The sequence below is a fragment of the Gossypium raimondii genome, chromosome 12 (genome assembly GCF_025698545.1).
Source record: "Gossypium raimondii isolate GPD5lz chromosome 12, ASM2569854v1, whole genome shotgun sequence".
Taxonomy (NCBI): Eukaryota; Viridiplantae; Streptophyta; class Magnoliopsida; order Malvales; family Malvaceae; genus Gossypium; species Gossypium raimondii.
The window spans coordinates 12,455,492-12,468,070 of NC_068576.1; the positions used below are offsets into that span (position 1 = coordinate 12,455,492).

General features: G+C 37.4%; 1 protein-coding gene and 1 long non-coding RNA gene across 2 annotated transcripts in view; one reads left to right on the plus strand and one right to left on the minus strand.

Moving 5' to 3' along the window:
- Positions 1-12,579, minus strand: part of LOC105763320 (B3 domain-containing transcription factor VRN1) — a 50,509-nt gene that overhangs the window by 17,852 nt on the left and 20,078 nt on the right. The gene's annotated exons all lie outside the window — the stretch shown is intronic.
- On the plus strand, positions 3-1,179 carry LOC128035291 (uncharacterized). Its single transcript, XR_008191651.1, has 2 exons — positions 3-503; positions 876-1,179. It is a non-coding gene; the product is annotated as an uncharacterized LOC128035291 (long non-coding RNA).

The window sequence follows — 12,579 nt, forward strand, 5'->3', positions numbered from 1 at the left end:
CAATTGTACATGCTGCAGTAACATATTTTCTGTTTTAGTTGCAATGTAATTTAGTTTGGTTGAAAATGAACTTAGTTGTTGATGTTTTGATGGGTTTAGGTGATGATTGAGCTGATAAGTCAACTTAACCCATGTGTACAAGCAATGTTTTAATATCCCCAATGCTGATTAGTGGGGTTAGTTGAATATTTGGTGATGTATTTTGACTATAAATGTTTTGTTTTCATATTGAAGGAGTAAGCAGATCAGTTTTGAGTAAGTTGAATGCTTCCTTGCTGCACGTTTGTGAGCAAGTAAATTGTTCTTTGTTTCTTCCTGCTTTGTTCAATATCTTGTTCTCTTCTTTTGTTGCTGTCAAAACCCCAACAACTTGGCATGCCAAGTTCTCCCAGTGGAATTGCATAAGGCCAGATTACACCTGTGCATTGTCAAATTTTTCCTAGTAAAGGTCGATGGTATAAACTGGAATTCAAGAAGAGAATAGAAACCAAAGAACAGACTGCGTAAGTTTTTTATTTTAAGCTACTTGGAGTCAGCAAAATGATGATTTAGAGAATAGCAATACCCAGGTTCTAGTTTTAAAAGTTACAATTTTGTATGTATTGCAAATGTATGATAGTCGCATGACTACCATAAAAGCTGGTTTATCATTACTTTTATAAGCACTAGCTATATGATTAGCGTGAGCCTTTTCAATGGCTGTCAGCCGTTGCATACAATTGAGCCTCAGTTTTCACACTTCTCTGAGATGTAATTACAAAAAGAAAAAATGACATGAGCATCTCAATTTACAAGGGAGCACTCTTATAAAATATTAATTGATATCCAAGGAAGCTAATGTATTTGACTTCTGTTAAAAGATGGCTTTTTTGCAGGCCATTCAAGTCGAGCCATGCAAGTTGCAGCTGAAGAAAATGCTGTTGTTTTGTTGATTATTTGATGTTTTGTTACTTAGTTACATTTGAACTAAGTTTGTAATGTATTTGTTGTAATTTGGTGCTGATGGATATGATAAATCAGCTTAATCAAGTGTGCAAGCAAAGTTTTATAAGTTTCATGACTTTGATAGTAGAGTTAGGTGTGTTTAGGTAACTTTTTTTTTTTAATTTCAGTCAAGCTGATTACTTGATATATGTAATGAGATGTTTTAGCAATATTATTATGAACCATTCATCAAAATTCTCTTCTTGTTTTGGTTCTTATTGAGCAATCTGTTCTTGTTACAATTCAAGCCCGATTTTTTTTGTTTGTTCAGCAAGTTACAGTTGCTTTTAGCGTAAGACTTTGCTGTGATTTCATGATTCTGTTTCTTAACTCCTACAATTGGTATCGAGAGCCAACTTCTTAGAGGACCTTTCTCTTTTTTACTCTCAAAAACACAATGTCTTCATTAGGTTTCTCTCTAGCACCACCACCAGTGTTCAATGGTGAAGGCTACCACATTTGGGTAGTGAAAATGAAGACCTACCTACAAGCATTTGACCTGTGGGAGGTTGTCAAAGCTGATCTTGAACCACCACCCTTAAGAGCTAACCCCACGGTAGCTCAGATCAGGCAACACTCTGATGACAAAGCCAAGGGGTACAATGCAATGTCTTGCATCCAAAACAGTATGTCAGACTTGATTTTCACAAGGATTATGGCCTGTGAGACTCCAAAGCAGGCTTGGGACAAGCTTAAAGAAGAGTTTCAAGGCACTGAAAAAACAAAACAACAAAAACTCTTAAACTTAAGGAAGGATTTTGAAAACTTGAAGATGAAGGAGTTAGAGACAGTTAAGCAATATTTAGACAGGATCATAACTGTTGTAAACAACATCAGACTACTTGGGGACCAATTCAGTGAAGCTAGAATAGTGGAAAAGGTTATTTCAACCTTACCTGAAAGATATGAAGCCAAAATATCTTCCTTAGAAGACTCAAGAGACCTGTCAAGTATCTATTTGACTGAGCTGATTAGTGTTCTTTATGCTCAGGAGCAAAGAAGAGCTAGCAGACAGGAGGAGCATCATAAAGGTGTATTCCAAGCTAATAGTAGACCAACCTCGAGCTCCTCTAGCTACAAAAGGAAGAAAACTTGGTAAAAAAGCCTAAAAGAGATGAAGTAAGAAGAAGATATCCACCTTGCTCACATTGTAAAAGGATTAGCCATCTAGAAGCAAACTGCTGGTACAGACCTGATGTGCAGTGCATGGTTTGTAAACAAATGGGCCATGTTGAGAAGGTCTATAAAAATAAAGGCCAACAAAAACAACATCAACCTCAGCAACTTAAAACAGAAGCTCAAGTGGCAGAGGAGAGTTGTGTTCAGGAAGAGCAAGTGTTGGATGTCTCTTGTTCAGTAAATAGAAGAAAAACCACAAAATGGTGGCTAATTGACAGTGGCTGCACCAACCACATGACACCTAATGCTGCTATCTTCAAGAGCATAAACAAAACCTTCAATTCAAGAGTAAAAGTGGGCAATGGTCAATACATCAAATCAGAAGGGAAGGGAGATGTACTAATTGACACTCCTTTAGGTGCCAAACTTATTTCCAATGTTTCGTTTGTACCAGAAATTGATAGAAATCTGCTAAGTATTGCTCAACTACTTGAAAAAGGATCTTCTATTGTGTTCAAACGCAAAGAGTGTTTGACCAGTGATCTAAGTGGAACCAAGTTCAAGTCAGTAGCCATAACTAACAGAAGCTTTGTTGTTGATTGGAATAAAGGGTTTGTTAGTGCCTACACAACTATCTTAGATGAGTCCAAGTTGTGGCATAGAAGGTTGGGCCATGTTAACTACAGGTCACTGCTTCAGCTGTCCGAAGAAGATTTGATTGAAAATTTCATAAAAATTATTGAAAAACAGGATGTTTGTGAAGTATGTCAGCTAGGAAAACAAGCTAGACTGCCATTTTCAACAAAAAAGTCCTGGAGGGCCTCTAAAAAACTACAACTAGTCCATACTGATGTGTGTGGCCCTATGAAGACTGAATCTTTGAATGACAGTAGATACTTTATTCTCTTCATTGATGACTATTCAAGATTTTGTTGGGTTTACTTTCTAAAGCTCAAGTCAAAAGTAGCCTTAGTGTTTTGGAAGTTCAAGGCTGCAGCAGGAATTCAATCAGGTTGCAAGCTTAGGACACTAAGGTCAGATAATGGGACAGAGTACACCTCAAATATGTTTCAAATGTTTTTTAAAGAATTAGGGATTGAACATTAGCTCACCAACACTTACACACCTCAGCAAAATGGTGTCAGTGAGAGAAAGAATCGAACCCTGATGGATATGTCCAGATGCTTGATGTTTGAAAGGAGTTTGCCTAGAAGTTTTTGGGCTGAGGTAGTGAATATTATAGTACATCTACAAAACTGGCTACCAATTAAAGCCTTGCTTGAAAAAAATCCATCTAAAGCCTAGTTTGGGTTCAAGCCATCAGTGGCTCACCTAAAAGTCTTTGGTTGCATATGTTATGCACATGTTCCTACAGTTAAAAGGGACAAATTGGCAAAGAAGGCTCAACCTAGCATCCTTGTAGGCTATAGTAGTGTCAATAAGGGCTATAGAGTTTTGGATCCTACAACATACAAAGTCTTTATAAGCAGAGATGTGGTATTTGATGAGATGTCATCCTGAAATTGAAGCAAATGTGAGCCAGAGTGTGCTGCTGAAGACTTAGTGATAGTGCAAACTGATGTTGATCAAAATGATCAAGAGCTGGACATTGATCATGTACCAGTTAAGGGAACCAAACTGCTTAGTGAAGTATATAAGAGGACTGATTTAGCTACTATTGAACCAACTAGTTTCGAAGAAGCTCAAGCACAAGAGGGCTGGAGGCAAACCATGCTTGATGAAATGAGCATGATACATAAAAATCAAACTTGGGATCTAGTTGCAAGACCAGCTCACAGGAAGGTCATAGAAATAAAATGAGTGTTTCAAGCTAAACACAATGTTGATGGAACTTTGAACAAGCTGAAGGCAAGGTTAGTTGTGAAAAGATTCAGTCAGAAGTATGGCATTGACTACTTTGAAACATTTGCACCAATGGTAAGACTTGATACTATCAGACTCCTAGTATCATTAGCTACTCAAAAGCAGTGGAAAATACATCAACTTGATGTAAAATCTTCCTTCCTCAAAGGTTTTCTTGATGAGGAGATATATGTTGAACAACCATAGGGTTTTAAAGTTGCTGGTGAAGAAAACAAAGTGTTTAAGTTGAGAAAATCCTTGTATGGTTTAAAGCAGGCACCATGGGCCTGGTATGACAGAATTGATAGCTATCTAGCAAGCTTAGGGTTTGAGAGAAGCTTTAGTGAACCAACACTGTATGTGAAAAAGGGAGGTGATGAAACATTGCTCATAATCTCCTTGTATGTGGATAACTTATTAGTGACTGGTGGGAATGATGCTATGCTGACATATTTCAAAGACAAAATGAAGAGTATGTTTAAAATGTCTGATTTGGGTGAAATGTCATATTTCCTTGGCATGGAGGTATCTTAGATTCAGAAAGGAACCTTCATAAGTCAAAAGGCATTTACCTTGAAAATTCTAAATAGATTTTCCATGCAAAATTGCAAAGCAACTAGTACTTCAATTGCTGTTGGAGAAAAGCTGTCTAGCCAAGGTGATTTCGAGAAAGTGAATGAATTAACCTATAGGAGTCTAGTGGGATGTTTGCTCTACTTAACAGCCACAAGACCAGACATAATGTTTGCAGTCAGTCTTCTATCCAAGTTCATGCACAGCTGCAATATGAACCATTTTCAAGCTGCAAAAAGGGTTCTCAGGTACATCAAAGGAACTCTGAGCTTTGGAGTTATGTTCACCAAGGTTGACAGCATGAAGCTCCTTGGTTTTTCTTATAGTGATTGGGTAGGATCAATTAATGATATGAAAAGTACTTTAGGGTATCTGTTTACCCTTAGATCAACTGTTTTTTGTTGGAGTTCAAAAAAGTAGTCCATTGTTGCTCAATCAACAGCTGAAGCTGAATATGTTGCAGCAGCTGTAACTGTAAATCAAACAATTTGGCTAAGAAAGCTCATGGCATATATGAACTTACATCAAAGAGAAACAACAGAGATCAAAAGTGACAATCAACCTACTGTTGCAATTGTAAAGAATCCAATGTTTTATGGCAAAATAAAACATTTTAAGATTAGGTTTCATTTTGTTAGAGAAGTAGAACAATCTTAAGAAATCAAACTGGTTCATTGCATTTTTGAAGACCAATTAGCTGATATCTTGACAAAGCCTCTTGGTGTATCAAGGTTCGAGAATTTGAGAGTTAGATTGGGAGTTTGCAGCATGGAAGCCAAGGAGGAGTGTTAAAAGATGGCTTTCATGCAGGGCATTCAAGTCGAGCCATGCAAGTTGTAGCTAAAGAACATGCTGTTGTTTTGTTAATTATTTGATGTTTTGTTACTTAGTTACATTTGAACTAAGCTTGTAATGTATTTGTTGTAATTTGGTGTTGATGAATGTGATAAATCAGCTTAACCAAGTGTGCAAGCAAAGTTTTATAAGTTTCATGACTTTGATAGTGTAATTTGGTGTGTTTAGGTTTAACTTTTTATTTTACTTTCAGTCAAGTTGATTACTTGATATATGTAATTAGATGTTTTCAATAATATTATTATAAATCATTCATCAAAATTCTCTTCTTGTTTTGATTCTTATTGAGCAATATGTTCTTGTTACAATTCAAGCCTGATTTTCTTTGTTTGTTCAACAAGTTACAATTGTTTTTAGCTTAAGAATTTGCTGTGATTTCTTGATTCTGTTTCGTAACTCCTACAACTTCTCCACTCACCTAATCTTGAGGAAGACCAACTTGCAAAATCAGCAGCTCTTTGTTTCTCAGTTGGTGTCAGTGGTTGCATCTTGCCCATAAGTTCAAAAGTAAAACTAAACTTTTAAGACAATAGCTTTAGAAGCAAACCATTACTTTAACTCAAAAAAAATTCAAAAGTAAAGCTTATGACCTTCAAGTTCTTTTGTCGAATACTGGAAATCAATGTTTTTATTTTGGTTATCAACCTCTGGACCCTCAAATTCTTTGGAGGTGGAGGGCCATGGACTGTGCTGACAATCAGGTTCCGTATCATTGACGAAGCTCCTGGTTCTAAGTTGACTGGCAACCGTATTAGGAGTTGTTAGAAAAGGAAATGATAAGAAAAAACAAAGCATCTCCATAGATTGTCATATCAACAAATTGATCATTAAAGGTCCTACTGACCCAGTGATCTGCGGGCCTTCCTTACATTTTTGGCAGCCTGGTAGATTTGCACTTTCATTAAGATCTTAGGTTGCCTAATTAACTCAAAGACACATACGTCACCAATGTTAATACGATTATCTTTCACAAAAGTCCGCCAGCCATCATAGAGTTGTGCACTAAGATTTTTACTTTCTGTATTCCTATAGAACGTCGCATGCCAAGTTTTCCCAGCGGAATTGCATTAGGTCAGAATACATTTGTGCATTGTCAAATAATTCATAGTAAAGTCCAATGGTATAACCTGGAATTCAAGAAGGGAAAAGAAACGTGTACATCCCATTTTGCCCGGCCCAGTACCCAAATAAAACCAAACTACCCAAATCTACCCAAAACCCAATTACAACCCAGGGCCCAAACCAAAAGACTAAGCCCAACAGACCCAAACCCAAAAACTAAAGTCAAACTAGGGTTTCAGAAAAGCTAAAACCCTAGCTCCTGGCCGCCGCACGTCTGTCACATCACCAGCAGCCACGACCCACTGCCACGGTCACGTCGCCACCGTCATATCACCCCACTTGCACCGCGCATCGAGTACCGACAAAACAATAAAAGAGACAACAAGCAACAGTAGGAAACAATCAGCTATAAATGCCGAAGAAAATGTAATTATTTTCTTTTCTAGACATGGATATTTGAGAACAAATAGAAGTAAATTTCTTTTAAAAAAAAGAACAAAGAAAAAGAAAGAAAAAGAAAAAACAAAGGTGATTCGGTTTTTCATTTTCTGGGTTCCTCGTTTCTTTTATTTTTTGAGTGTTGTTTTGCTTTATCTTTCTTAAATACGAAGTAGTAAAGGAGGGGAAAGGGAGGCTTACCTAAATCAACCCATAGCCCCGTCATTGGCATTCCTCTGCCATCGTCAGATTTGGGCTCATCCCTCGGTTCTCCACTCCAGGAGCTTGACCTTTGAACGCGCTTTAAAACGGGGGGTTGAAACGCCCGATTTCCCGCGATGCCGGCCACCAGCCACGGCGGAGCTGCGGTGGTGACCGTGACTGGCCAAGGAGGGGTTGAGAGAGAGAGGGGAAAACAGAGAGCTCTCTGTTCTTTTTTTAAAAAAATGAATGATTTAAATTTTTGTTGTTATGATTGCTATTTATATAAGGGTGATACGGCGCCGTTTTAGGCCTGAGTATTAGTGGCCAAAACAACGCCGTTTTGCATAAGACCCGAAAACTCAACTCGAATGAAGTAAGGATCAGCGCGTTTTGGATCAGAGGGGCTATTTGCACATTCAGCCTCTCCGCTTTTGCAGTATGGCGCAATCTGGTCTCAATTGCTTTTACATTTTGGCCGTATAATTTTCTGGTTGTTTCATTGGAGTCCAGGCCGAAACATTACGTCTGAGGGCTGGGAATATTGCCCAGTTGGTCCCTCATTCTTTAAGCGAGCCCTTTTTCAGTCCTGCAGCATTCCTTTTGTTTATTTACAGATTTAAAACCCGAAGTTTGTTTTAAAATTCAATTTATCCCTTTTTTTTTGTGATTGTTATTTTGGTTATTTCCATTTTTAAATTAATAAATTTGTTACCATTATCTTGTATTATTATTTACTCATTTATACCTTTTAATTTTAGTTTTTGTTATATATATATATACATACATATCTTTGATTTATACATGTACATATTTATATTTTATATATATTTCTATAATTTATATACATATCTATATATATCTATACACATTTTATTTTCACAAATATATATGTATACTTGTATGTATTTTTATTTTACAATTTTATATATATTTATATACATATACATATATATATCTTTTACTTTTTATAATCTTATTCAATTTCTTTATTTATTTCTTTGTTTACATTTTCATTATTATTTGGAAAGAATGTTTTAGTTTTATTTATTTATATGCTTGTTATCTTGTATGTTATTGTTTTGTCCTTTTATTTATCTCATTTTTGTTGCTATTGCTCATACTACTTTTACACCATCGTATTCAATATTATTTTGTATGCATATTAAGATCAAGTTTCATTTCTACCACTTCGAGTTAGATTAATTCGATGCATGAATCATGATTTTAAAACAAGTAAAACCTTGTATTTTGATTCGATAAAGTCGTACCCTAACTTACGGGGTTTTGATTTTCTCGATAAATCTAAATACACGAATCATTTCAAACAAAATTTTTAAATATTCTCAAGGATTAACAAAAGATCGTGTTCTAACTCACGGGACATGATCTCTTTCCTAAACCCGAGATAATCAAATATCTTTCAAAATGAATAAATTTTTGGCATTTATTCACGTGTCGAGAATTCGAGACATTGTGTCCTAATTTACTGGATATAATTCTCTTTATTGATTAACGTGAAATATGCCATTTTCCCAAAAATTTTCAACATTTCAACAAGGGATCGTATTTTAAATCTCTTTAAAGTTTTCAATCTTCGACATGAAGACATTAAATAATCAATTAGGTACAAATTTTGGGCGTTACGAGGGTGCTAATCATTCCTCGTACGTAACCGACTCCCGAGCCTATTTTTCTGAATTTTGTAGACCAAAATCATTGTTTTAATAAAATCAAATCATTTATAAAAAATAGTCATTTTTCGAGGTTGCCCGATCACACCTCATCAAAAAGGATTGGTGGCAACTCCAATATTCATTTTCATTTTTAAAATCCAAGTCGACCCCGTTTTATCAAAAAATGGTGTCAACAGCTTAGCGACTCCGCTGGAGACCAAAAAATAAGAGAGTGAAGCCATGTGTTGATTACTTTTTGTCTTTTTGTCGAAGATTGAAAACTTGATACGATCCCTGTGTTGCATTTCATTCGTCTTTATTTCGGTATTTATCACTGCGGTTTATAATTGCAGTATTATTTTAAGCTTGGATGTATTTCTGCACATTGTATTGCATGACCGTTGGTCACACCCTTTTAAGTGGGAGTGAGAAACTACGCCTTCGTGAGGTTTTCACCTTTTCATGGGATAGTGAATCGCTTCCGGAATACATCCGTACCTATGTCTTCGTGAGATTTTCATCTCCGCATGGCCATAGGGAAATGTATTCCCCTGAACTGAACTCGGTCCATATGAGCCTATAATGGGTGAGGATAGAGGAATCTGCTGGTTCAGCTACCCTTTACTTTAGAGCCAAACAGCATTTAGTGAGCCCTAAGAATCTACCCTAGGTAGAACCACTCTAAATCCCTAGTGGTCACCCGAATAGGTGTTCTATTTATTTCTTTCTTGCTTGCTTTTGTTTTGTACTAACCTATTTTCTTTTGTTTTGGTTATGACTGCATTGCATTTTCATAATAGAAAAGAGGTGTTGATTCACGTTCAGTTACTAAATAGAGAGCTTATCATGAAAAATGGGTTTCTTGATAAAGCGAGAGATAATACGGTATGGTTCGAGAAAACGTAACGAGGGAAGGGTGATAATCTGATGAATGAGTACATGACTTTGCTTCGTTGCCCGAGGATTCAAGATGATAAAGATTATTCGAGAGCCACCGAACTTTCTTAAAGAAAAGCCAACAAGTATCACGAGGATGAGTGAGCAACGAGTCGCGGCCGGGATCAAGCAAAAAGGAGATAGAAGAGACACCCCTTTTGAAGAGTTCGTGAGATTTATCTTAACACTCGGATGAAGAAGAGGACCGAATGTCTCTGCCTATGAGGGCAAAACCGTATATATATCCACTTTATGTAAAGAGATTTGTTTTCTAGTAAAGTTGTTCTAATAGAATTGAACCAAGAATCAACGTCTCTTTTTTGCATTCATCTGCATTACATTTCATTGCATCATATGCATTAAACTTCACAAGAAGACCCTAATTAAATGAGGTTGTTTTAGTTAATCTAGAAACCAACAAGAGTCAACCAACTGAACATCGCTACGGTACCCGTCGCTAAACAAAAGTAATGGATCAGAGGTTAGAAAGATTGGAACAGTTGCAAAAGGAGAAGAAAGATCAGATGCAGGAATGATTGGATAAAATCCAATAAGACATGCTAGAATCCCAAAAAACTATGATGAGTTGATTGGCGCAGCTATTGGCTGGAGGGAATGATAAAGGAAAAAGCCCTGTAGCCGATTCAGGGGATGATAATGAAGACCATGTCTATCCCTCAGGTTTTACCCCAATGAGCATCCAAACCTAACCCGATGCGCATCTACAAGGGGCGCCCACTACTAACAGACCCCAACGATATCAGGCTGGTAACTCGGTACCAATGAACTACTCGACAGGCTCAGGTTCCAATCCAATAAACGACCCAGCCAATCCTGTAGTTCTTGATTTAGACGAAATGGCAGAAATAGAAAGAGCAAGGTTAGAACTGCCAAAGGAACTTGAAGATCGGTATAGGCGGTTGGAAGAAAAACTCAAAGAAATGGAGAATGTTGATTACCATTGCGGGGTTGACGCCAAGGATCTAAGTTTGGTCCCAGATCTAGTACTCCTGCCGAAATTCAAGGCTCCAAAATTTGAAAATTATAATGGGACTAGTTGTCCTAAAGCTCACATCACGATCTTCTGTCGAAGAATGACAGGATACGTTGATAACGATCAACTGTTAATTCATTGCTTCAAAGATAGTCTGATCGGGTCTGCTGCCAAATGGTACAACCAGTTGAGCCGTGTCAATATCCACTAATGGAAGGACTTGGCACAGGCTTTCATAAAGCAATATAGCCACATGACAGACATGGCACCTAATAGAATTACACTGCAGAACATGGAAAAGAAGCAAAGTGAGAGCTTCAGGCAATATGCCCAAAGATGGAGAGAGATAGCAACACAAGTCCAACCACCTCTTTTAGAGAAAGAAACCACGATGCTTTTTATCAACACTCTGAAAGCCCCATTCATTAACCACATGTTGGGAAGCGCTACCATGAGCTTCTCAAATATGGTAATGTCTGGCGAGATGATTGAAAATGCCATAAGAAGTGGGAAGATAGATGCGGGGGAAACTGTCAAAAGATCAACCCCAAAGAACAAAGAAAATGAAGTAGGCAACCTGAGCTTATATAATAAAGGGTATTCCAAATCGATCACTATAGGCCAACTAATGACAGTAGCTGCTAGTTATCGAGGCCCCTCAAGGCAAGAATCCAACTCAAGGCCAAACACAGAAAGACTCTAGTTCACACCCATCCCAATGACGTATAAAGAGTTGTATCAGAATCTGTTTGATGCGCATGTGGTAGCTCCATTCTACTTAGAACCCATGCAGCCTCCGTTTCCGAAATGGTATGATGCGAACGCCCAATGCGAATACCACGCGGGAACAACAAGAAACTCAATTGAAAACTGCACTACATTTAAAAATTTAGTTGAAAGGTTCATCAAGATGGGCATCGTAAAATTTGACGACCCATCTGGACCTAATGTGGCAAAAAATCCGTTACCCAGCTATTCAGACCTAGGGGTAAACGCGATAAATGAGAATGGAGGGAAGAAAGCCAAAACCAATATTGCAGAAGTAAAAACCCCACTGAAATGGGTTTTGAAACAAATGATACACATGGGATTAATCATTCAAGATTTGGGGAAGAGACTAAAATGGATGAGGAGCTACTGTGAGTTCCACGCTGAAGAAGGCCATGAAATCCAAGAGTGCGCTGAATTCAAAGCATTGGTGCAAAGCCTAATGGGTAATAAAGAGTTGGAATTCTTTGAAGAAGTCAAAGGTCCGGAAGGAATGTTGGGGAATTTGAATGTTAATGTTGCATCCGAAGAGGGGGCCGGGGAAAATAATTTATCAAACACTTGCCCTTACACACTTGGGAGTGTTTTGAACAATGGGACTGTGGAAGAGATCCCTAAACCTTTTTAGAGCTAATTCGGAGTAATGTCCAAAATACGTTTATCGCTCTAAGCCTAGAAGCCATAAGAATCCTTTTGTGAGATAGTCTTATGTCCAATATCTTTATTTCAATAAAATGCATCTTTGTTTCTCACTTTGAGCAAATATTCTTTTATTGTTTCCATTTCATTCATAATCATACTATGCAAATAAATATTCTTAGATTCTTTTATTCTTTGGATCTATCTTCGTCCCTATAACAGGTCTCAAGATATCAATGATATGAGTGACACTACCATTGACTCAGAACCTCCTTTCGAGCAAGATATGTGTCTAGAGGAACCTCAGGACTTTGGAGATAACTGAGACTGTAGCTTATCTCCTGATTTGTTACCTTACAAAGAATCAATGGAAGCCATGGCCTTTCTTTCTATGGGGCGCAGATGTCATAGGGCCGATCCCGCCTAAGGTTTTTGACGGTTATCTTTATGATCATCAATTACCTCACTAAG